The sequence below is a fragment of the Polyodon spathula genome, chromosome 25 (genome assembly GCF_017654505.1).
Source record: "Polyodon spathula isolate WHYD16114869_AA chromosome 25, ASM1765450v1, whole genome shotgun sequence".
Lineage (NCBI taxonomy): Eukaryota > Metazoa > Chordata > Actinopteri > Acipenseriformes > Polyodontidae > Polyodon > Polyodon spathula.
In genome coordinates, this window is record NC_054558.1 from 12,012,612 (window position 1) to 12,038,605 (window position 25,994).

General features: G+C 38.8%; 2 protein-coding genes across 3 annotated transcripts in view; both read left to right on the top strand.

Moving 5' to 3' along the window:
* Nucleotides 1-25,994, top strand: part of LOC121299468 (sodium- and chloride-dependent GABA transporter 2-like) — a 749,163-nt gene that overhangs the window by 600,783 nt on the left and 122,386 nt on the right. The gene's annotated exons all lie outside the window — the stretch shown is intronic.
* LOC121299467 (NACHT, LRR and PYD domains-containing protein 3-like) overlaps nucleotides 19,099-25,994 on the top strand; it is a 95,463-nt gene continuing 88,567 nt past the window's right edge. The window contains exon 1 of one of the 2 annotated variants that reach the window (XM_041227176.1): nucleotides 19,099-19,331. The gene's annotated coding sequence lies outside the window, so the exon portion shown is untranslated. The remainder of the gene's footprint in view (nucleotides 19,332-25,994) is intronic. The other variant, XM_041227179.1, reaches the window with a different exon arrangement.

Below are 25,994 nucleotides of genomic sequence, written 5' to 3' on the forward strand. Positions count from 1 at the left end.
ACCCTTCACCCTAACCCTACCCTAACTTTCACGTTCACCCTGCAGACAAGAATATAAATGGGTTCACTTCAGGACTTGTCCCAAACAAACCTTGGTGAAGGTGTGGAAGACAATTCTCCAGACCACCTGATTGCATGCAGTACAATAAGCAGGGAAGTGATTTCTATGGGCATTGAATTCTGCGTAACACCTGTACTGATGAACTAACTATGCTCGGGCTTGCTATTTCTCATCCCTTCAGTGGATGGAAGTGGAAAGCTCTTTCTATGACTGTTTGTGACCCGGCAGCTTTGCACATTTTCACTTGTTGTTTCTGGTATAACAATAAAGACATTAAGTTACGGAAACGTAAACATTGCTTCTATTGGTTATTTGATATTGATCTACTTATTACGCAAGGACCTCAAAGGGATCTCTACACTGCAGAGGGTATGATAACCCTGTCAGGAATCACGATATAGTACAGATAAAATAGGACAAATACAACTAGTGTGTCCTGACAAGGTAGTTCTGCTGCGGATCATTATTAATGATTTGGATACAGTGGCTGTATTTATTTCTACAGATCTTTATTGACTATCTGTGGTACTAATGTCCTTTCAGTGTTATTAATGTTATTGTTATTGACAATAGACTGAGTCCTTAAGTTTAATTCTTTATTGGTAAATGGAAACTATTTCCCTTCAAGATCTACTACTGTGTTCATTCAAAATGAGCCTGTATGATGTTTAGCATTTCTTAGAGCTCTTACTTCGTTCACATTGTCCTTGTCCCTGCTGTATCATTGCCTGGCAATGGATGTTAATAGAATAATGTACACTGCATTTCTTCTTGTTTAATATAGTGATATGTTGTCCCCAGTTGTTCAATTTGCAGCTGATTTTGTTTCTGTTTTGCGAGGTGGTTTAGCTCACAGCAAGCCTCCTCAGGGTAATTTAGTTCATGCTGACAGTTGCTGTATTGGTGGGGGGGTGTTGCAGGGTGGGAGGTGTCGGATTTGCTATTATCCGGTCCTGTGTTCTGGGTTTTGTGGGTTGGCAGAACAGGAGATCTTTTTCTAATCTTCCTTCTGTTTTTTGGGGGGGATTCTTTCATCTGTGGCTGTAATGGGTGGAGATCTTCTGTGTGGATTTTTTGGGGGGAGGTGGGTGGTGGAAAGGACCTTGGCACTGTTAATGTTGTTCTGTTTTTCTATAATGCTGGGGGAGGCAGGTGGGTGAAAAATGTAAATTGGGGGTTCTCTATTTTGATACATGATATTTTTCCCTCAATAAAAAACATTTGATCACAAAAATAATACAAATACTAATATTTCACTGGTTTGGGTTTTTGGAATCTCAGTTTGGACAATATTGTTGGATTATTCTTTTTGGATTATTCTGGATTGATGAAAACCCATCTGACTGCCAACACAATGTGAGTGTTGACCAGATTGAAGCATGCCCAGGGAATGAAAGTTTTCATTGATTTGGTAAAGATCTGCTTCTAGACATGGCATAAATATGAACATCCACAGGTTTTCTGAACACATGTGTGTGAATTGTAGGGTTTCCACAGAGGTTTTTGTAAGCAGCTGCACTTTAATCAGTATCATTGTGGTCCCCAGTGCACAGTAGTAGAGTGCAGAGTCAGACAGTTGCATGTTTGAGATTGACAAATAAGTCATCTTTGTTGAAGTATTCAAGTGTCCTATAAACCTTCTGTCAGATTCTTCAGATCTGAGCTCCTTGCTGCCACCACTTGCTTTATAGTGATGGAGAATATATCTGGGATTCCTCCCTGGTATCTGCTGATACCAGAACAGATACTCAGTGTATGCGTTATTCGACAGAGAGTAATTGCAGTAGATCTTGGTTTCCTGGGTCTCCTCAGATGTTTGGAGAGCCTTCCATGGACGCACCTCATCTCCATAACTCTGCCCTGGAAATGAACCACAGTGGTTAGGAGCAGTTCACTGGGAGCATCACAGGGTATGGAATAGGAAAATAATGCATTGTAAATGAATAATTACCAAAATAAAGACTAAACAACACAATGAGAACCATTGTGATCAGCGTTCTTCAGTTCAGAAAGAACACAGACAGTGTTTAGGTTTGTGTTCAACCAGCCAGCATCTACTGAGGGAATAATATAGAGCTCATAACAGTGCTTCACTTTTTCAGCGCAGAAGACACGCCCCTTTCCCTCATCCAATCAGCACAGACTGAGGGATGAGCATATCATTTGATGAGCAGTTTCTGTTGTTGTTACTTACTGTGAGTTGGGCATTTCATTTCCATTTAAAATGATTATTCATGTTGTACAGAATGCATATCTTTGAGAAGTACAAGCATTGTTTTCTCTTACAGTTGACCAGTGTATGCTACACACAGTAGCTACGATCACAAGAGTGAATATAATGTCCCAGAGGGTCTTTTCAATAAAGTGTGACTTTACAAACATATGTTTAAACTGGAACCACTTCAGGAAATCTTCACAATTACACTATTTTAAAATGTAGAGATCTGCACTTCACTGTACAATCGCTTGCTGAACTTTAGCAAAGTAACTTGGGCTCATTGGGGATGGCAGAAAGGTGCCACATAAATGTGCATTTGTTCATTCATTCAGTGACACGATAAACACACTTTGTCATGATTCATTTGCATTACTTAATTACTAAAGTCAATTAGAACAAGTTGCATGAAAAGATGGAAATCAGGGTCATAATTATATAAAAATTAGTAATGCAGTTCTACAGGGATTTCAAAAAGAAAAAATGATGTTTGAACAATTCTGACTATTTGTCTCATGCACTATTAAAAAGTATAGAACAATATCAATACATTGACAATAGCAATAATAATGACGGTCATTGTGTTGTTGTTATGCTTATCATTATTATTTGTATCTTTTACAATGCTCTGTGTATCAAAACTGGTTGTCTTCTGCCATCTAGTGATTATAGTTTAGAATACAGTGTACAGAAATAAGCAACTAAAAAGCAACACAAGACCAAATGTATATTGTAATAAAGAATTGTCCCTTTAATGTTTGACTGCCAGAGCAAGATGGCGGCCAAGAGCAATCTGTCAAACGCCCCTTTCGCACACAACACTCCTCTTGTCACACCTCACTCCTCTTTGAGGCGCGCCCCTCCTTCTCGAGTTGTGCGTGAATATTGGTACACCTCCTTTTCACAGTAAAGTATAAGGAAGCTAAAGATGACAGAAGTGACCCATGGCATGGCAACCGAGGGTTTGAATGCAGAAACTAAATAACCTGATATTGACTAGAAACATACTGTTGTAGTATTTGATGTTTTCAACATCACTGTCAGCAAGGACATAACTTGTCCTACTTGCTACAGACACATTGTGTGATTAAATGAGTGTAACATTAATATGATTAATAAGTGTGTATAAATCGCAATAAGGGTGCCTTGCTATGAGAACACATGCTTGATTATAATCCAGTACAAGGGGAAGCATCATGAAGTTTTTGTATAGGTGAGATACAGACTGACACAGTGTGGGCCTCACAGCACAGAAGTATGTGGCAGAGTCAGACAGCACAGCTGCAGAGAGAGTCAGATTAAAGGTCTTCTCACTCTTGTCATGAGATGCAGAAAAACGCTCTTTAAATCTTGGATTATCGTTTAGGTACTCATTGAGCAAGAGCTCAGGAGCTTTATTGTGTTCCTGGATTTACCAGAAGAGGTTCGGGCTGCCTGAAGTTTCATACTGGCAAAATAATATTCTTTTCTCATTTTCTGTCAAGTGAATTGAAGGTATTTGATGGACTGCGTCTCCTTGTGTCATACCTGATAAGAAAGAAATATTGAAGAAATATATATTATTAGTAGTAAAAATGCCAAAAAATGTTTAAAAAAAAATTAAAAAATGATATTTCCTACAATTTTACAACATGTGTTTTTTTTATTTATTTATTCATTTATTTATTTTTAGCAATAACACCAGAAGAATTAATTGGAGAGAACAATAACTGTTTACTTTGTAAACTGTACATTTAGAAATAACAGAGCAGCTCTATTGTTAGTTGCAATAGAAAGGTAATGTTTAAATGAACAGGAATGTTCCATGTTTTGTCTACTTACCTATGACACACACCAGTATGATATTGAATAAGTGAGCCTTTCCTCCTTGAAGCATCACTGTGTGCAGGTTGAAATAGCTGTGACTGCCCTCTCTCCTGCAGTGAAGTGTCAAAGCAGTGCAGTGAAGAGCCTCTGTATACACTTTGGCAATGCCTGTCAGTCATCCTGTGGTGGGAGTGACTGCTCTTGTTATTATTGTATTGTTGTTAGATTTATTAGCAGACTCCCTTATCCAGGGTGACTTACAGTACAATTGTTACAAAACAATCACATTATGTTTACATACAAATTGTGGTACTCATTTATACAGCTGTGGGTTTTTTTACTGGAGTAGCCTAGGTAAAGTACCTTGCTGAAGAGCACAGCAGCAGTGTCTCCACCTGGGATATGAACCCATAACTCTCCTGTGAGGAGTGCAGAGCCCTGACCACTATTGTGCTCCACACTGCTGTTCACACATCTGTTTGTGACCAGGGGCTTCCTCACGCTATCAACCTAGAGACTTGTTTCTCTTTGTCTTTTCAGAGTTGTCTGTGCTTCTCTACTTCTCACTACTTCCTCTTAAGGTTGTTCTTCACGCTGACAAACTCTTCCAGCAAACACTTTCTCAAAGATCGTATCTAAGCTGATGGGAGGAAGTGTTAATGGGAATCCAATGAGTATTGCACAGAGCTCAGTAGATCATTGATTATGTATTAGTATTGTACAGAGCTGGGAAGACCATTGATTATGTATTAGTATTGCACATTGTTCAGGAGATCATTGATTATGTATTAATATTGCACAGAGCTCAGGAGATCATTGATTATGTATTAGTATTGCACAGAGTGTAGGGGAATAATTGTATAGAACCACTCCTGTACCTGTTTTTTGCTACTCTGTACTACAATTATTCACTGAGTTATAGAAATAAAGTAAATGTATTAAACTGCAGGTACGTGTAGCTGAAAACCAAACTGTGGGTGGTGTGACAAAAGGAACATGGCTCCAGCTTATCGGTTGATCAGGGCGAACCCACCTTTCCACCTAACCTTTATTGTACTACCTTGTAAATACCTGTTCCCCTTTCTCAATTACACCAACTGAGCTAGTTGTCTCTAGCTTATTGGTTGAAAGGGAAACCACTCTGTCTCTCTGTAAAGGTATAATATGTATGCTAACTCTGTATGGCAGAACACTGATCGGGTTTCCTAACACTGATGTGTTGAGCTGTTCTCATTTGCGCAAACTAATAAAGCTTTATATCTCTGAATACCTGGTGCAGTTGGCTCTTTTAGTTGCGAACCTGAAAAGTTCCACGACAAGAGATCAGGAGATCATTGATTATGTATTAGTATTGCACAGAGATCAGAAGATCATTCATTATGCACTAAAAACTTAGGGTTTGAAGGCTGAGATACGCACTTTGTATCCTATCCAGACCGATTGCATGCAATCATTTGCATCATTATAGCCTGTCATACACTGTCCCATGAGATCATTTGAGATACAATTTGGGTATCACACACTTAAACATGTTTAAACCTTGTGAGCCGACTGCAATCGATCAAGCGACTCAATCCAAATCGCATCTAGGAGTGTCATATACTCACGGACCGAGGAGACTGAAAAAATGAAAATAATCCCATTGGACAGTGTATGATGGATTTAATCACACCATGTATCGAGCCAAATGGATTAATAAATAAATAGGCATCAACACTCCCTTCTCATTCTGTTGTGTGAGAAACAAAGGGATGGGCTATGAGATATACATTTAATAATTTGTCTGATGCTTTTATTTAAGAAGACATGCTAAGAATACAAAAATCTAATATAATGAGTTAATAATATACAGTGAATGTGATACCTAGTCCAAGAAAAAGATGATTAAATAATAGTAAGGAACAATGGCAAAGAAAAGACTAGCAGCCAGACAGGGCAGTACTGCAGTCACAGGCAGACAAGAAGATTTGCTGTGTCTACAAATGCAGCCTCAACAGGTGGATTTATTGTACACAAAATACATTATAAACCTTTCAAAAATATCTAACATTGTCTGAACATTTCAGCATTGTCTGTGAGACTTTCAAATCTTTTTATTTTATGTGTTTTTTTTTTTTTTGTTTTTTTGTTTTTTTTACAGAATGTATGTGTCAGTAAAGTCTAATGTCCAATAAAATGGCTGTTGTCCTGTTTCATATGCAGATCCACCAGATGCAGGCTGTTCAGTTCTGTTAACTCCACTCTGTGTTTCTGTCAGGTCCTCTCACAGCTTTCAAACACTGTGCCTCCACTGCACAGTAATAGGTCACAGAGTCTTCTGCTTGTGAATTGCTCACATTAAAAACCCCAGAGCTCTTCATCTTGTCCAGCGACCCACTGAACTGTGAGTCTTTCATTGGGTCTGAAAACAAGATCATCACATTCTCTGGGCTTCTGTTTGGCCTCTGTCTGTACCATTGAAGACTCCTGGAATTAGAAGCTGTGTAGTTGCAGTGAAGGGTTGCAGTCTCCCCTTCACTCACAGTCAGCGATGGTGGTGTCTGAGAGGCCAGTTGTATGAGAACTCTTTACAAATATGTGCTTTGTGATTTGATTTCATATTACTGTATGCTGCAGCCACTTTGCAAATCTAGAAATATGCTGTGCATTGATAAAGAAAGCAAACGCAAAAGAAAACCATCAATATGCAAATATCCAAAGAAAGCATTTAAATATAAAAACTAAAGCTCCTTATTAGAACAGCAGTGAGAGAAGTATAACCCTGAAGAAAGCCTGCTTCCTCTGTCACTGTACTCCAAAACATCCCCATAGACTAGAAACTAATCTGAAGAAATACAGAGCAGCATAAACACACAGAGATAGTGAGAGAGCAACAGAAAACACAGGACATGGGGCAATAATAATACATTTAGTCATCCAACATCCAGGACTCATGACTGACTACACTCCACTCCAGGTCTGAGGACTCGACTACAACTCTAGTTATTAGCAGGGGTTCGAATTTTCAAGTGAATTTTTCCAGCAATGCTGAACAATGTTCTTTTTACAGAGGACTGAAACTCTTCAAGTCTCTCCCTGAGTCTCATCACAGATGTGTCGGCGTGTCACAGTACTTTCACAGACAGTGCGCTTGTTACAATGTCGCCCCCTACAGGAAGATGTCAGACTATTCTCGGGGAAAGTAGAACATGGGGAATTTTCTTTTCTATTGTATTGTTCAATCAATCAATCAACCTTTATTTAATATAGCGCCTTTCACAAAACAATCTCTCAAAGCGCTTTACATGACTAAAACAGAAAATACAAGCAGGAAATACAATAATCATAGTAAATGAAAATACATGTGCACGAGAGTAAATGCATAAATAAATTGATAAAACAGAAGGAAAGAAAAACAAGATCAATAAAACAAGAAGAATGCAATGAAATTAAATGCATAATAAGTAGATAAAACATATAAATAATAACAAGACCAGTTAAACAATAAAACCATAGACAATAAAAGAAACAATCATTTTAGATAAAAAAGATAGATTATAAAACTGTGTCTTCAGTCTTATTTTCAAAGCTGCAAGAGTTGGTGCTTCTCTTACAGATATGGGCAAATCATTCCATAATTTAGGGGCCCTGTAACTAAAAGCTCTGCCACCAATGCTAGTTTTTAAAATATTTCTAAGATGAAAATATTTATTTAATACACTAGGTGGCAGCAAAGCACCACCGTTGTTTCCTTCCACTGAAGTATAACTGAAAAGGAAACCTCTGAAACGATCTGTTTCAGAATTTCTAAATATGTTTTGTAGGGCAAAAACACAGCTTGCAAATGTAATGTATGTTTAGTTTGTCAGTTCATAACATTTAAATGTCTTCTTTTCAACAGCTCCCCTCATGTCACAGATTGTAACAATGTAAACTGCATATGTGCTGAGTTTATGGTGCCCTTGGCCTTATGGGACATCACAACACTTTTGGGTGCTTTGATTGTGTTAAAGAGGCTGAATTACATATTGTGTTTGATGAAGAAGATCTGTTGAGATTGGAGTACTGCTACTCTATTCTAGCTGGCCTCTCTGCTTCTGCCTTTCAGCCTATTTTACTTATTCAGAATGCTGCTGCTCACTATATTTTCCCTGCTTCGCTTCTCTCATGGTACTCCTCTCTCTCATCCTCTACATTGGCTGCCTATACCTGTCCTTATCAAATTTACCACGCTCCCTTCAACATTCTGTTCCTTCCTACCTCCAATCTCTCTTCTCTCTCTCTATCCCCTCTTGCCTCTCCATTCCTCCTCTGCTGGTCGGCTGGCCATGCCTTCCCTCGGGTGCTCTACTCCCCAAGTTCGCTCCTCTTCCTGTCTTGCCACTCAGTGGTGGAATCAATTGCCTATGAGCAACAGCACTACATTGTGTCTCGCCACCTTCCGACACCTCCTCAAAACTCCCATGTTTGGAATACACTTGCAGACTCTACAAAACTGACTTGAACATTGCATGAAATAATTTTGTACAGTCATAGGTGTGTAAATTCCTCTCATAATATGAATCCTGAAACCTGAACTGTGGAAAGTAAGTGTGTCCTGTAATGTGGAATAGAAAGGGTCACAGCTGGCCTGTGGTAGAGTTCACTATCAGACACAAGCTGTGTTTCCATCTGTCTCGGGGGAATCTAGTGTAGAAGGAAGTTTTTGTATAGGTGAGATACAGACTGACACAGTGTGGGACTCACAGCACAGAAGTATGTGGCAGAGTCAGACAGCACAGCTGCAGAGAGAGTCAGATTAAAGGTCTTCTCATTCTTGTTATGAGATGCAGAGAAACGATCTTTAAATCTTGACTCTGTAGAGGAGTATAAAGCAAGCATGTGTTGTGGAGCTTTGTTACGTTCCTGAATGTACCACAAGAGGATCGGAGAGCCTGTTGTCTCATACTGACAATGAATTGTAGTGTTCTCATCTTCTTTTACTGGAACTGAAGTGTGAGACTTAGTCACTGAGCCTCCATTTCATATACCTGAAAAACAAAAGAAAGAACATGTCATATTAGTTGAAATGATGCTATGAAACTTTAACTAGGAAATATTAAACATCTGTCTTCAAATAACAATACATGTGTAATGTGAAAAACTTTATCATTGTGCTTAGAATAAGAACTTCAATAGTAATGGAATGCATAAACCTGAAGGGAATTTCTTCAAAAGTAACTAAATCCACAACATGTGCTCCGCAATGATGAGACAAATTAAAACAGAACACACAGCTTGCTTTTGTCTTCCTTCCTTCATTGTGAACACACAGATTGAGCACAGCCTCCTCTTATCTGCTCAGGTTTGTGAGTAAAACTGTGAGTGCTTTTCCTACAGCCCGACTGCATACCTCCCTCTGCTCCACCCCTTTCTCAAAGGAAGGCATGTTGAGGAACACAAGACAACAAGTCTGTTAGCATCAGCACAGGCTTTCCATTGACTTTTATGTTTCAATTGCTAAAGCAGTCATTAGAGGTTAAAACACACATGTGTATGAATAGCGACATGGCATGGGGGGCTGGGAACGCTGAGGGGGGCCCAAGGGAGGAGGTGTCCTTGAACAGGCACGGGGTGCTGTGGGTCTGCAGGGGCTTTGTTTGGTAACCCTTGCTTGTGGGCATGCTTGTGGAGCGACCATCCTGAGTTCTACTTGTATTGCTGTACACCCTTTGTGTCATTGAAGGCAATAAACTGCCCCTGTAACACACTGTGTCTCCCTCAATCCTGTACCTGTCTGTGGTGATGATCTGGTCCAGTAGGGGGCAGTGTTGGACTAGTAAGGAACCAATATTAGGCCTATTCAGATTATCATAATGAAGCGATTATGGCACCAATTTAAACCCAGTAATGGTGTTTCTCAGCACTGGAACCGCCAAGAGTATTTTTACATTTTGAATGTAAAATTTTAAAAAAAGGACAACCGCATCACATTTACAAACACAGAGTTGTTTAAATTTTAAATGGCACTTACATCCCATGGACCAGTACTGTGCAGGTTCCTAGCCAAACTGGGCCATGTACTGGGCCCACGTGCAAACTATACCGACCCAATTCTGGTACGTAATTGGACCAATACAGTCAAACTGGCCTGCCAGCATTGCCCCAATACTGGCAAAACGGTTTGCCAACATTGGTCCAGTATTGGGTCAATTCAGACATGTTTCCTGGGACCCTGTTTGGATCATGGCAAGTCTTTTACATCTCATGAATGCAGAAAAGCTTTGATCAGCTGAATATAGCATTAGAATGTACAGGCTCTTAAGACCAGAATGGAAACGAGAAGTAAAGAAGACACTCAAGTTAGCTCAGTCTGAGGAACTTAAAACGAACACAACTCACATGCAGTATATTGGTGTCTGGAAAATGTCATTTTAAAGAGATAGCAACGTGTTAGTGAAGGTACCCATGATAATAGATACAAGTAGATTAATAGAGATATACAGGTACCAGCTTTGAAGAACTTAAAAGTGTCTTCATGTGGAAATCTAAAGATACAGTTGCGAATTTAACATTTTCTACGGCTACATAGGGAAATAAAATCATTGCTTCAACTGTCCCTTTAAGCAGGGTCTGTAGTTTTCATTAAAAAAAAACTACATTGCCCATAAGTCTTGGCCTTAAATTGCCCCAATCCCCATTGGGCAGTTTGAATTCTCCCCAGTCACTTTGAGAGGGCCACCATTTGGCTCCACTTGAAGCTGTTATATAGGCAGTTGGGCAGAGAGAAGAAGAGGGGGAGCAGATGGCTATTTTTTGTTTAAAACCAATGCAACTTTTTCTTTAAATATATCTTTGGTTTACAGTTTATATTAGGATTTTGTCTTTGTTTTTTTGTATTAATTAACTACAGTCTGTTTTGTTTTTCTGTATTCCTCAGCTTTGTAAGTTTATTTATTGTTTGTTGGTTTGATTTACAAAATACTTTCATTGCCTGAGAGTTTGCTGTTTTTCAGTTTATTAGTATCTGTTTGGATTTTTTTAATCAATTTCTCATAACTGGATTACAATTATTTCAATGCTCACAAGTTCCTGGCTGTAATCTCTCATCATTACCATTTGGATTTTTTCATCTGCCTTCTAAACTGGACTTCATAAACTTTTCTGGGACTGTTTAGTTTTCTTTTGATATCTTTTTAAACTTCATTTTTCTTTATAAATTCAGTATTTTGTTTTGTTTATTCACCAGATTAATTATTCTAGTTGTTTATTATTTTTGTGTTTGTTTTTGTTGGTTATTTATTCTTTTCCAGCCTTTAACCATATTTTGCAATAAACTGTATTTTCTTTGTTACTGGCATACGTCAACCTTTGTTTTCTCTTTCGCTGTACAGTTCACTTTGATAACCTGGTCACTGTAATAATCTGGGCCTTATTTGGATTCAATTGTGACCAGTAATACCTGCTTAACAGGGGGTGGATCGTTACAGAATTGGTGGCTGTACTGGGATCATCTGTGTCCAAATAAATTTCTAAAGTATATACAATTTTTATTTGCAAAATATAAAATGTCAGAAGAACAAACCTTGTCCTCTTTCAGCCTACCTGAAAGTACAGGTAGACATGTTACCATACATGAGCCAATAACTGAGATAAATTACCGCCTGAGTGACCTCTATATTACATAGGAAGGTACAGAACTTACCGGCGGCAATGATGAGGAGGAGGAAAGTTACCTTACTGATAAAGATGCACTGGAACAAAGCATTAAACACACCATACAACTTATTCTCTGAATAGAGGCCCTGGAAGGTGAGCTGACACAATCACAAGAGAGCAGTATCAACCGGGAAGATCTCCTGTGCAGCTCTCTTCAGCTCAAGATAGAAGATATGAGGGAGCGATGGAACAGGCGCTACAGCAGCTAGAGAGAGCAGCTGCTATGTGCTTGCAATGCTGCAATGCACTCTGGGAGACAGAACTTGAGAAGGTCACTCCTCAGCGACTGTTTTCAACACCTGCAAGGAAGGTCAGCATGTCGACCATTCCCCAAATCTCAGATCAAGGAGTTATGGAGAACGCCATTTCAATAAGGGATGATGGAGAAGTCCATGTCAAACTGACGATCAAGATCACTTTTCCTGAGTTTGGAGGCAAAGCCAGCAGCAACGCAGTCGACTTCCTTGACCGATGTGATGAGTTCTTGTGCAACTTACAAGAAAGCCAAAGTAGTGACCCTGGGAAGAGACCCTTCAGCCTGGAATAACTCCAGAAGAGGTGGTCTCCTGTATGTACAGATCGGTTAGGGATGACTCGGGTGATCCGTCACTCCATCAAGACTACCAATGAGGTATGAGTGTCCCCTCTGAAGAAGAACCTAACCCAGAAACATCTGAAGGACATGTTAAAGGATAGGGATAATTGAGCCTTCAGCTTCCCCATGGTCATCTCCAGTGGTGTTAATTGAACAAAAAAAAAAGATGGAGGTTATTGCTTCTGTGTAGACTACAGGAAGCTTAACTCAAAAATATTGTTTGATGCTTACCCTATGCCCCTAGTTCATGACATCCTTGAGTCTCTTCTCAATGATGATGTCATTGTATACTCTTCAAAACCACAACAGCACCTCACTGACCTTGAAAGAGTCAATCTGACTCTAAACTTGAAGAAATTGAATTTTTGAAGAAACTGAACTTGTATCTAACCCTGATGTAACTATTGTCACTGTTATCTGCTCTTGAACTGCCCTGATGTCAAATCTTGCTGTGTTTTGTATTTGCTCTTATTAGGATTGAAGTCATTGTATTTTGTATCTTGCTCTTAATTGTACTGTAATTCTTGATATGTATTTTTTGTATACAACTGTAAGTCGCCCTGGGTAAGGACATCTGTGAAAAAAATATTATTATTATTAATATTATTATTATTGATAATAATAATAATAATAATAATAATAATATTGTTCACGTGTGGTTTGGGAGTTTCAGGGTAATTGTATAATTACAGTCACGGTTAAGGGGACGAGGGCACTGTTTGTTTTAGTTGTGCGTGAGTCAGTGCTTGGAGTTGGAGGGTTGTGAGTGAAAGAAAGAGAGTGAGTTGAATTAAAATAAGCAATTGCAATGTGCGCTGGTCACCCAGCACACTACTTGTTTGTATTAGTTTAGTGTTTGTTGTTTTGGCCAAAGTGCCATTTGTTTTGTGTTTAACAGTGTGTTTGGTTTTGTTTATTTAATACACTGAGCGCCTGTGACAGAAATATGAGTTCTGGTGATGAATCTTCCTCCTGACCTGTGAGGGCGCTAAAGAACGAGAGGAGAAGTATCTGGAAGGGCTGGCCTGACAGTTCGTTTCCGGTCAGGGAAGTGGGTCAGCCTGGAAAGAAGCGCGACTCTGTTGTAAGACCGCATTGATTTGAAAGGTAAACGAGAGGCAACTGCAAGGGATAAGGCAGCTGCAACCGTTTACCTAGCTATCATGCGGGATTACATATAGGGGCCAGGGTAACGCTGATCTTTTCCTTCGTTTGGGTAACATGAGGAGAGAAGGACTGAGAGAGGAGCTCTCAGAGTGTATTGCGTGTTGTGTGTTGTCTTTGTTTGTTTCTAATTCTTTTTCGCACCACTAGACAGTTAACGCACACCACCGGAGCTGTCGCCACGTAAAGCACTATCTGGAGCACCACTGCACAGAGCACCTGCACGTTTGAATATCACCCAGGACTGGTGACCATGCCTTTGTTTGTGTGTGAGACTGTACTGTGTTCACCATCCCGGCGCTTTACACATTGTTGTGTACTGCCAGGGATTTATTATTTGACGGTCGCCAGACCTGGAAACAGCACAAATAAACACTTGTTCACTGAATCACTGTTATCTGTTCATCACTCCTGCATCGCATCACCGCTACACCTGTTCCCCTTACCAACCACTTTGCCACAGCGCCAGAGGCTCATTGGGTACCCCGCACTAATGTTCCCGGTCATGGTCGGCTGTGACATAGCCTGGACTCGAACCTGCGATCCCCAGGCTACAGGGCACATCCGTGTGGAGCGCCTTTGCAGGATGCGCCACTGGGGAACCCCTTTTATTATTTTTTTTAATAGTGTTTTTTTTTAATGGAAGAATATATGGAGAGGTGGAATAGACGTCAGCGGCAGTTAGAACCCGAAGGAGCTCTGTGGTGCCTTGCATGTCTGGAGCATGGACACCTCCTGGATATCTGCCCCTGGGAAGACCCCCTCTTCATGGAAGCCTTCAATCGGGATGAGACCATGGAGGAGTGAAAGCCCCGGGCCAGCTGCCTGACCATCAACCAGGCAAGTTCTTCTAGGAAATGGGGAAAGTGGAAGCAACCCAGAGAAGGAAGAAGGGAAGAAGCGGCCAAAGGAAGCAGCAAAAGCAAGCAGCAAAAGCAGCAGCAGCAGTTGCAACAGGAGGAGGAGGGATGCTACCAGTATGGGCATGAGGAAGAGGGGAGGGGAGAAACCTGAAGTCCTGTTGTGTCCAGCACATTTTTGCTGTCAGCTTGGCAACTGCCATTGTTGCCAGAGGCAGGTCGGATCACAGAAGTCCCCACTCTGGAGGAACCAGCCTGGGAGCTGTCAGCATTTCCGCTCACAGCAGGGCCACTGCCAGCCTTGCCCCGGCTGGCTGCCCAGATGGAGAGGGGAGCAGCCTTTCAGCTGCCTGTGTGCTCTGCAGAGCTGACAGCATTTCCACTGTCAGCTGGCTGTGCAGAAGAGAAGAGCAGCCTCTCCACTGCCAGTGTGTTCTGGATGGCTGACAGCATTTCCGCTGTCAGTTATAAAGCTGTCGGGTGCCACTGAAAACAGTGCCGCCCATGGGACCCTTGAAGCCTCTGATTCTGAGCCGAGACTATACCCAGGACGTTTGGGACTTTAAGGTCCATGTGTACTACATGAATGTGTGTGGGGGGGGGGGGGGGGGGAGACAGGGAGCCCCACCCCTTTGTATTATTATTATTATTATTATTATTATTATTATTATTATTATTATTATTATTATTTTGCTTATATTACTCTAGATATTGTGGTACTGGGTATGTAAATAGAGGGATTATTTGTGTAAATATGTCTATTATTGTTATGGTGAAGGTGTGATGTGTTGTTGGTGTGTATAGTGTGTAAATGTGAGTGGATGTAATGTGCGTCTTGTTTTGTTATTGTCAAGGGCGAACAGAACAACCCGTTCACACAACAGAACTAGGACCACATGTCAGGTAATGATTGAGTTGTAATGTTTGCTCTGGTTTCACACATTAAGGGAGTCCCTGTTCAAGCATGTATTCATTATATTTCTACAGTTCATTGTGGTTAACCAGACCCTGCTTTCTAATTTTATTTCTCAGAACATAGAACACGTTTCCAAAGATTTCACAGAAGAAAAAGCATCAAAGTGCAAACAGTTTGCCTGCACTGAAACCACTTCCTTTATAATGGACTCATGGCAATGATAGTGTGTGGAAGCAATTCAACATGACTTTCTTTCATCTTTTACCAGGTCATGGGCCTGTGCCAGTTAGTGCTGTCAGAGTTTTTGTACAGCGTCCCAATGAGTTTTCACACTGTTCTACACTCAGAGCACAGTGATAGATTGCTGTGTCGCTCAGAGCAAGTTTGGAAATGGTGATTGTAGTAGAAGAGCTGTCTGCTGTAGAAGTAAACCGGTTTTTAGCAAAGTCTGCAATGTGAGAACCGTTATATGATCTGGCTCCTTTCTGCAGTATGTATTCCAGGGCTTGGTTTGAGTTCTGCCGATACCAGTAGAGTCTAATGTATTGGCTATCTGTAGTATAAGAGCAGCTGAGCGTTACTGACTCTGCTGTCTGCTGAGGACTGATGGAATCCCTGCTTGTCATGACTGAACATTGAGGAAGAAAAAGAACATTTAATAGACAGTCAATAATAATAATAATAATAATAATAATAATAATAATAATAATAATAATAATAATAATAACAATTCTTGTTGTGTTGAAATTACTTGGCAGGATAATAAACATACACATGATTAATGTATCCATTTTAGCTCAGTGCTGATTTCTTTAAGAACAGAATAGAAAGGTTCTGTCTCTGTGTTGATTCTGGTGCTTTTCTCTTCACAATGCTGCTCTGAAATATTCTGCTTAGAGGTTTTGAACGGCAAATGTCTATAACGAATCAGCAAAGAGAAACAGAAACATGTGATGTAAATGTGATGTAATCATGTAACTCTGTGGTTCATAGTTGTGGTTACCATATTCTTTTATCAGCACCTTCATTAGCAATTAAATGGATGCAAGTCAAAGAGGTTTCAATTATTCATTGACTACTGCAGTCGCTCTACCCACTTTCCAATGAACCTTCCTAGAACTCAGGAAATCCAGCACTCGCCACAATATAATGTGCACTGCGGTTACCCTTCTACACAGAAGAGCTGTCACTGGAAATGCTATCAGCACTGTAATCACCAGCCTCTCTACACTCCAGGGTTTTTGTATGGGTCGGGTGCTGCTTTGTATCACTGTGCTGGTTCTATTGCACAGTAGTAGATGGCAGAATCAGACACTGAAGGCTGTATTGTCAGGGAGCCAGTTTTAGATGAGGTATCTACTGCTGGTTTATATTTCCCTGAACCGTCTCCATGTGTTGAACCATCTCTTCTGGCTTTATTTATATATTTTAATCCCTGGTTGAGATCTTGTTTATACCAGTGCATTGCATAAAAGCTGCTTGTCTGATATCGACAGTTTATTTGAACTGATTCTCCTTCTGAAACTTGCTGTGAATCAGGGCTTTGAGTCACCTGGTCTTCACTGTGTGCACCTGAAACAAAAGAGAAGCTTGTGAATGAAATACATTAATTCATGAATTCATTATATTGCTGTAAGTGTTGTACGTACCTGACAGAATTAGAACAGCTAAGTATTTAAACATTGTAACACATGGAAAACAATATATCATTAGATAGTTTGTGAAGTCTTGGGCTTCTAAATGTTTTCCATGAAATGCTCTTGATTGTATTACACAGTATACTTCCTGTGGTAACTCTCACACCAATCAACACAGTTCATTCACCCTCAATTACCACAAGGTCATGTGATCAGAGAGAGACACACATCAACACAGAAGCTGATTCTTAAACTCAGAGAGCGAGTGACAGAGAGGGAAGGTTGAGATGGAATATTTTATTGTATTAATTAATAATTAGATTCAAATGTATTTCTATGGACCCTTTCTTTCCATTGTATGACTTGTGTAATCATTCTGATTGGTATTAAAGATCCTTTTTTCATTCTTAAGTAATAGCTCCCATTTGAAGGTATGGAGGAGGCGCTAATAGTGCAGACTGTGGCAATACAGTCGCTGTCCAAACCTTTGAGTTCTTCATGTTTGCAAATGAAAGCTTCTTGGTTTCATGGAGAAAGGTAATACAAGGCCAATGTGTGCTATCGTGCAGTAGAATATTCCTTTTTTTTTCAAAACTATAATGTATCAGTTTAGTTAAGAGTATTTTCAGTCATTTACCTATTACATTTCCACTAGTTTGATGATATATACGTTTTGGAGACACATATTGGCCATTGTAAACTAGTCTATGACGATGTTTATATTGATAACACTGTAACACAATTTTTGTTCCTGGGTAGTAAGTGTTATTTCCTAATTGCTTATGCCTCAAACGTATAGAAAATTATTATTATTATTATTATTATTATTCCCCACAAACTTTGCTTTTGTGACCAGGACAGTGATGTTTCAAAATATCGCTATTTCCAATGGGAAAACGGGCAAATGTGTGTCTTTTCGTTCACATAGTCAGAAAAAAACAACATATGAATCCAAATTAACATGTATTTATACTAAAGTAATACAAAAATGACTACAAAAGATTTAGAAGTAAGTAGTTTTTCGAGATTTACGATTACAGTATAATCGTAAATCATTTTCTATACTTTTGAGGCATAAGCAATTAGAAAATAACAATTACTACCCAGGAACAAAAAAAAATAAAATAAATTGTTACACGGTGTTATTATATAGTTTTGAAACTCAAAAATAATTATGTTTCTTCCTGATTTAGCAAATGAATCTGCATGCAGTTCCCATTCTCAGAAGGCTGCTTCGTTATTGAAAGGTAATATATTGTAATATGTATTGTAATAAGTAGTGTATTGTCCTGAAATCTGGCTAACAATTTCCCCTGTTTTTTGTTTTTTTAATTTATTTTTTACCTATATTAGCAAATGAGGAATCTGCATGCAGTTCTTGTTCTCAAAGCACTGCTGTATTAGAAGATAAATAACTTGTAAATATCTATATTGTATGTGTGCATCTCGACTGTATGTCACTGAAATGTGTATCATGTTTTACCCGATTTAAGAAACGATGGCTCTGCTCGCAGTTCCCAATCTCTTGAAAGCCATGCTGCGTTACTGCAAGGTAACTTTCCATTTTATAATCCATATGCAGGGATATTAAATTATGTTAAGCAGTTGCAAACTGTAAATATTTGGACCTGCATGGTTTTAACATATGAAATAACAAGTATATGTGAGTAAGAACACTACATTGTATTACATGTATTATTTATTTGTTTGTTTGTATGATGTATGATTTTTAACATTTATGACACGACATAAGAAACGAGCTGTTTAGGAAGTTTAGGGATTTGGAAATTGAGATAGCAACAGTGTATGTTATTTTGGGGGTAGAAGGGAGAGAGTAGAAAATGGAGAAAGATAAATGGTTATGCAAATGTTTTAAAAACATAGGGAAATGGGAGAGTATATGAGGAAAAGGTAAAACATTTTTTTTAAAGGGATGTTTTATATACCTGTTTAGTTGGCATGCGCCAACAACCTTTAAGAAATGTATCATAACGCACCCCATTGAGCAAATGCGGAATCTGCATGCAGTTCTAAATGTTCCTGTCAGGACACTGCACTCTGATTGGCTATCATATTATTGTTAATAAAACAATGAACAATCCTCTCCCAACACCGAACCCCTAAACTCTAAGGTCAGTATCCTATACTGCAGCCATTACACAGCTAAAGTAGTTCATGTTTGGCAGTGAGTAATTGTTTCTGTTACTTTAAAGAAAGTGAGCGGAGGTGCTGACTTCCCCAGTTGTCCTCGTCGTAGCTTTGTGGACTGCCCCTGTTGACCGCACCGCGGAACTGTTTACGTGAAAGGACAGGAAGACCAGGTTAGCAGCGCCACTGAACAGTTTGGATTTTGTATTTTGTGGATATGACTGGATCACTCTTGTGGATTTAACATTACAAGGTAGGACTCGAGAGTTTTAAACATACCTTTAAATAAATCACCATGTTTCTTTTTATTTTTGTGTTTTTTTTTTTTTTTTGTTAGTACTGTTGATATCAAAACTTGTCCTCATGAGGATTTCACTGAAACCTGCTCACACAGTTCAACAAGACAAAATTAGCTACAAATCCGAGTTCAAATACAGATATATTGTTTTTATATTTTTCTGTCACAGTGGAGGAAGATCTTGGCTGGGTACTTTTATTTCATACGGCAAAAAAAAAAAAAGAGAACCTGCCTGGCCTAAAGACAGCAGTCGCTTTGTGAGAATGCAAGCCATTTATCTTTGAGTCCCAAAAGTACATTAATAACTTAAAAATCGATCAATCTTTATTTTTGTATAGCGCCTTTCGCATATAGATTGCCTCATATAACACGTTTAAGTAAAGTATTGCTGTGTAACGTACAGCCATTCTAACTGCAGTAAACTAGAAGTGCTTTTTTAGAAGTCATGGTTTTTGCTTTGTAATATTGTAAATTCACAGGACAGACTAAAATGAATGACAAAACGGAATGCCCATTGACTACAATGAGGAGTGGAATGCCCATTGATAACAATGGGGAAAACAGAAGGACGGTCAGAATCTCCAAATCCCAGACAGGAATCCTAAAATCCCGAATACACTTTCTTAAAAAAAAAAAAAAAAAAACTAGTACACAAAATAAGGGTGGAATGACGGCTATTTTTTATGGAATGACAGGCCTGGAATACCGAAATTTGGCTTCTTCATAGAATCATAGAAAAATAAGTGAATATATTTTACTTTTATTAAGTTTTAAGCCTAAGAATTACTGGTTTAAAATTTTAGTAGAAAACCCCCCCCCCCCCCACCACCACCACAAAATAACATACAAAGTGATACATCACATTAAAAAAATATCCCTTGACAGAATTATTTACATATATACCTTGTAACCTGCAGTTATTGCGAGCCAATCACAGAAGCTTAACTCAATATTCGCAGATAGCAACAGCTTGGAAGATTAAGATGAGACCAATCATATGCAACAATAACAACTTATCTAAATTGAAACATCCTAAAATTATACCTATTCTGACTAAGCCGGTGACATTTCTGTGAACTGTCACGGATGCAGCTTGCGGTTGTTAAATAAAGAGAACTTCAGAGAACTTCCTCTTTCGAGCTTGTAGTCAATATCTTTCCATCCCTTATATGGGCCGATTACCCTGCAGCGAGAAAGAGGAAGTATGTACAACAAGTATGTACCTAAATCTTATAACCCATAATAGCATTTAAACCTGAGCATGGAAACCTTAAACAATCATAGCAGTAGCAGCATTGTAATTTTTCCACCACACAAGCACATAGCTGTGCATCTCCCACATAACTTGAAGCAAGTGAAAAATGTTATTTACCAAGAAACAAAAAAACCCAGAACATTTCCAATGACGAAATATTCAGCTTGTTTGAACTTGCAGTGCATCTGAAAGATTATGTGTGGAACATAACACTGTACCCAGATCTTCAGGTTTCGTTTGGGCACCCTACTCTCATAAACGACGCTCAGGTCCTCATTGACATCTGCAGCAATGATCTTGCTCTTCCTCAGCTGATGTCATATGATACAACATTTAATCTCGGTGATTTCTACATATCACCCTTTGTAATTTGCAATGTATCTTTGATTGGGGATCCAGTGTTTCCAGTTGCCTTCCTGTTACATGAAAGAAAGTTCAAAACCTATCAGAACTTTCTGAGGTATATTTTGAACCTACTGAATGATGACAAAATACATGCCATTTCTTTTGTGAGTGACAGAGAAAGAGGAATTGTGGATTCCATTCAGCAAGGTTCCCCAAACCTCCCACACCCCTTCTGTTCTAATCACATCATTTCAGATGTAGACATTTGCATCAACATTCCACACCAAAGCCAAGCAACAAAGTGAATCGCTTTCCATGAGACATGCCTGAAATCAAAATTAAATATCAGGGAATTCCGCAAAGTAATGACATGCAAGCATTACAGCCTGGAAATTGCCTCAATTCTTCAGTGATTGAAGATGCAATTTCTGCTCTTGTTTGCAATACAAAGCAAAATAGCAACGTTTTAGCATGCCCAACATACATATATCAGTGTGTGAAAGCTGATACACCTGACGTTTTCTATCCTTTTCTGGAAAGCACTGCAGCTCTTAACAAAGACATTTTGTTAATTCCATTCAACACTGATGTCTGGGGGACTGGATTTCACTGGTGTTTTGGTGTGGTAATCTTTTCTCCACATGAACTAGTCATTCTTGATTCTATGAAAAACAAACCAAGATCCCAAGCACATGGTGAAGTGTTGTTGCTTATTGTTGCTGCCTGCTATCAGATAGCTGATGCAACTTTCAATAAAGATGAGTGAAATGTGATCCTGTGTTCCGATGCTGTGCAGCAAAACAATTCAGATGACTGCGGCTTGTACACTATTTTAAATGCATTTACAATAATCACAGGTAAAACATATGGATGTATTGAGAGTACATCTGTACGTAAATGGGTTGCAGTGATTATTTCAGAGCACAAACACTGCAAGTGCAGAAGGCAGGATAGCATAGCTCAACGTTCCTATTCCAAACTGCACAAAACCCTTGTGGCAAAAGATATGTGCATGCCTCTAACAGAAAAGCAACTAATGCACTACTTATCTACACTTAATAACCATGACAACAGCAGATGGCCTACCTGTGCAGATAGCTAGTTTTCTGGCAACTTTTCAACTGATGACTGCATGGTTCTTTGTTGTCAATGCAGGAAGTGGTATCATGGAGCTTGCCTTTCAAAAAAATTCCATAAAACTTCCAAAGTATTTCATTTGTGTGACCTGCTTGTAAATCAAAATATTTCTGTTTTGTGAAAATCGACACAAAGTTACTAAAAGTGATTTTATGGAAAATTGAAATATGAGCATTCAACTCCGAATAGTTTCTGAGATATAACTGTTGACACTTAGGGGGCACCAGCCCTTTATGTTCAGCTGATTAAGTGAAAAACACCCTCAGTGCTTTTAAAAGCTAAGAAATCTGAAACATTTTGGATAATTTGACATGAAATGAACCTATTCTTTAACATTCTTTAACACAAAAATAATTTGGTATTCCAGGCCTGTCATTCCCTGTTTATTTAGTTTAATTTGAGTTTATTTTAAAGAAAGTGTATTCAGGATTTTAGAATTCCTGTCTGGGATTGGGAGACATAGGCTGTCATTTCTAATTGTGCTCCTTTTTTAGTGTGTTTTCGGTATTCCAGGCCTGTCATTCCATAGAAAGCAGCCGTCATTCCATGTCATTCCACCTTTATTTTGTGTACTAGTTTATTTTAAAGAAGGTGTATTCGGGATTTTGGGATTCCTGCCTGGGATTTGGAGATACACCATCCTTCTGTTTTCCCCATTGTAGTCAATGGGCATTCCACTTCCCATTGTAGTCAATGGGCATTCCGTTTTGTCATTCGTTTTAGTCTGTCCCCAAATTCACTGAACAGTTTTTCATTGTACAGCGTCACTGTCAGACAGTGAAACCTGTTACTCACTGCTGAGCTTGTCAATTCTTCATTGATATGATCTGCCACCAGTATTACAAAAAAATGTTTTTTCAATTTTCTATTTTTTCGTTTGTGTAGCTTCCTTTTAAATGGTCTCCAATGTTCTATTTATGTCTGAATATGTATGTATTTATTGTGAAATTAGCTGCATTTTGGGGAGTGCCCAATTATTACAGGTACTTAAAACATATTTTAAAAAACTAAAAGCCTAGTCTTTACTCCTTTTTATTTCTTGTGTGCGTTTGTGCCTGCAAATAGATTTTCTTTTTTTTTTTTTTGCAATGACCCGATTAAAGTTTATTGTAATTTAAGTACTACTGGTTCATTTCAAAATACAGAATGTATGGCCAATCAGAAACCAAAGTATTGCCATGTGGTCTAATTTGACAAGCCGTTACGTCTGGTGTGAGAGTAAGAGTTTTTAGCTTTCAATCCAGTGAAAAAATAAAGATTGTTGGCTCAATACTAGGACATTACTAGCAAAGGACGATCAAGACGAAATACCGTCAGATTAAAAACGCCAAAAATGTCTTGTGACTGAAGCTCTCTCTAGTTTCCCTGCAATCATCAGTGATTTGTGTGGTAACAAGCAGGAACATCCATCACGCTGATACTAGGGAACGGTTTCATTATGATTTTTTAAGTTGCATCAGTACTATACGTTTTAGTCACCAGTAATTTAAAAATGCCAATAACATGTTTTTGTAATAAGGTCAGCTGTAGAGAGGCTGGATAGTGAACTTTTCATTGCCTGCTTTTCTGTAATTGTATTATCAATACAATAAAAAAAACACGATTTCCCTTTGCTATCAAGGAATAGTCCAGGGCTTCTCAAACTCTGTCCAGGGGACCCCCTGTGGTTGCTGGTTTTCATTCCATCCAAGCTCTCAATTACTTAACTAGACCCTTAATGGAACTAATAATTTGCTTAATTAGACCTTTTTGCTCATTTTCAGCCCTTAACAGTTGCAGTTCAAGTTACTTAAGTAATGTTATAGCTAACTTGAAATATGCAACTGTTCAAGAGCTGAAAACAAGTAAAAAGGTCTAATTAAGGGTCTAGTTCAGTAATTGAGAGCTTGGTTGGAATGAACACCAGCAGCCACAGGGGGTCCCCAGGACCGAATTTGAGAAGCCCTGGATAGTCCTATGTCATTTCTGCGTGATTGAGGCTAGCACAGAGGCTTTGTTGATTTTAATTTAGTAATTACAATAAAATTACGTTGATGTTTCCAACAACAAGAAACTTGTTTGAGGGACTGATTTTCTCCCAAATTAAATATAATATGTATTTTTTCCGTTATAATATAGGAACTTTTATAATTGTATCCTTCACACACTGCAAGGCTTGTGCATTGTTGTATCATGTTATTGTACAGACCTGTTTTCATTTTATTATGACTATCTCAGATGGGGATATGCAGTGGACTACTTTTTTGGAAAGGGGTACACAGCTTTAAAATATTGCAGACCCAGTTCTAAAGTGATTTGGTACAATGAATATCCTCTACTCGGTGATACACCAGCATCACTGTGACACATTTCACAGTACTTTCCACAAAAGTGACAGTGAACGTTGTAGAGACACCTTGGTTGTATCTACAGCTTTACAGTTTTATTTTTTGTTCTTCAGAAACAAAAGGTCAGTAAACTCTTTTGGCATATTTAAGACAAACAAAAATAAGAAATGGTAATTGGTTCTGAATCAAACATATTGACCCCCTCACTGAAGAAAATGCCTCCCTAAAATTGAGAGGGGACCACATTGACCCCCTGGAGCGTACAAACACTGTTGCCACTGAAAGAGAAAATATATAGATTATATATATATATATATATATATATATATATATATATATATGTAAACAAATTGGCCGTTATTCGGGTTCGTGCCCCTTTAAGAATGTGACCCAAAAATAAAACTTTTTGATTTTTAAAATAAATCAAACAGAAACAAACAAACACCTATCTCTCATTGAGCACTAACTAAATATATGCAGGTCCCTGTCTAACACACAGGACAACTAAGCTGTTTACATGACATATAATATGACAACAAAACACTACCACAAATTTATGTAAAACCAAACGTAGGTTTTACACAGTCCTTACGACTTCCAGTCGGACTCTTTGCTCCACAACAGCAACAGCCCTGAGCAAACTGGCTGCTTTCCTTAAATACCCTGCACCTGGCTCTAATTTACAATGATATCCAGGTGCAGGGGATAATTAACAATAAAATAATTAACACAAATAATACAATTAAACAAACAAATTAAACAAAAGCAATTCAATTAAACACAGTGTGCATTTTCACATGTTTTTAGGCAAGGAGGAATCTGACCCTCCCCCTGCCATCTTACAATATATATTAGTGCATATTGAAAGTCTACACCCCCTTGAACTTTTTTTCACATTTTTTGTGTCAGTACCAGTGACAAAGTGCCCGCCCCTGTGTGTATTTTCTGTTATATGTTGCATGTGGTTTGTTAAATGTTGGTGTACAGTCATTGGTACACGGGATATAAACAGGTCTGTAACAAGAGTGTTTAAAATGTATATTTGTATTTAGGCATGGGATTGTACATCACTTCACATACATTTAAAGTAGTTAATATGTGAGCACGAGGTTGCACATAATTAATTCACGTGCTGGGATTCAAGTGAATAATTAATTAGTAATTGAATCCCAGCACAACAGTATATATACGTTTTCACATACTCGCGGTTGGGTGTTCAGTGAGTGGAGAACAGGATTGGAGATGGAGGTAAAGATAAAAAGCATAGTTAAAGTTAAAAAGAATAGTGAAAGTATCTGCTCACCGTGTTTGTCTGTCTAGTCCGTTTTGTTTGTCTTTTTTGTTTTGGCGACATGTGCCGTGTCCTGTTTTTGTATTGTTACCAACGTTTATTATCTGTTCTGTTTATTAAATGCCGAGCGAAAGCATTCGCTCAGCGCAACCAAACTCCACCTCTCTGTTTATTTCCTGCTTCTGGTCTGGCCATGGTGATCTCTGTAACACTTGGCTGCCGATATGGGACTGCCCCAGCAGGTTGCGTTCCAAGTGGGAGGA